Source organism: Orycteropus afer, unplaced genomic scaffold, assembly GCF_000298275.1.
Source record: "Orycteropus afer afer isolate SDZICR_OR568_19922 unplaced genomic scaffold, OryAfe1.0 scaffold00627, whole genome shotgun sequence".
NCBI classification, from domain to species: domain Eukaryota; kingdom Metazoa; phylum Chordata; class Mammalia; order Tubulidentata; family Orycteropodidae; genus Orycteropus; species Orycteropus afer.
In genome coordinates this window covers 1,073,643-1,074,961 of record NW_006922214.1, presented here as the reverse complement: position 1 = coordinate 1,074,961, position 1,319 = coordinate 1,073,643, and positions in this window count along the sequence as shown.

The window sequence follows — 1,319 nt, the reverse complement described above, 5'->3', positions numbered from 1 at the left end:
TTGTTGTGGAGTGTCAAGGAAAGGTTTATAAATGGAAGGGAACTTTCTTTGTTGGTTGCCAGGTATGGGAGAGGAGGGGAGGAAACACTGCAAAAAAAAAAAAAAAAAAAGTATTGACCCATGTCACTTTAGTTTTGTGTATTTCACTGTACAGAAATTATATTTCAATAAAATGCATTAAAAAAAAACCTCAAAATGCAAGAGTTAAAAAACCCAAACAATCCAACATTCTTACCAAAGAAGATACTGTGATGGGAAATAAGCACATGGAAATATGTTTAATATCGTTATCTATTTCTATTGTTGTTAGGTGCCATCTAATTGGCCATTAGGGTAATTCAAATTAAAATTATTATGTGATATCACTGCACACTTATTAGAACAGCTACAATAAAAAAATAGTGATAACATTAAATGCCAATAAAAATAATATCTCATATATTACTGGTGGGTAAATAGTACAATCACTCTAGAAAACAGCTTCTTAAAAAACCATACATGCACTTGCCATATAACCAGCCTTTATTTATCCCAGGAAAATAAAAACTTAAGTTCATACAAATATTTAGGCATTATTGTTCATAACCATTTTATTTGTAATAGCCAGAACATGGAAAAACTAAATGTCCTTCAGTGAGTGAATGGTTCACAAATTATGGTACAACAATACTATGACATACTACTCAGAAATTAAAAAGAACAAATAAAACACCTTAGATGGATGTCAAGGGACTTATTTTGAGTGAAATAAAAAGACTATCTCAAAAGGCAACATACTGTATGGTGACATTTATATAACATTCTCAAAATCACAAAATCACAGAGACAAGTAACATATTGGTGGTTCCCAGGGGATTAGGGATAGGGAGTAAGAGGGGAAAGAGATGGGTGTGGCCATAAAGGAGAAACATTAGGAATATTGGAGGTGATGAAACGATCATGTATGTTGACTGTAATTAAGATTAGATGAATCTACATATGTGTCAAATTTGCATAGAACTACAAGTGCACACACACACATTAATGTGTGTAAAACTGGTGAAATCTGAGTAATATGTGTGGGTTGTACCAATACCAATTTCCTAGTTTTGATGTTGTGCTATAGTTATATAAGATGTTACCAGTGGGAGAAACTGGGTCAAGCGTATATAGCATTGCTCTGTATTATTAATTTTTATTCCAATTTATTGTAAATCTATCATTTCAAACTAAAAGTTTCAAGAAATAGAATGAGGAAGATTTTTATCAACTAATACAGGGTGATTTAAAGATATGATAAGTGTAAAAAGTAATGTGCAAAGAGTAGCTAGTGCATGCTA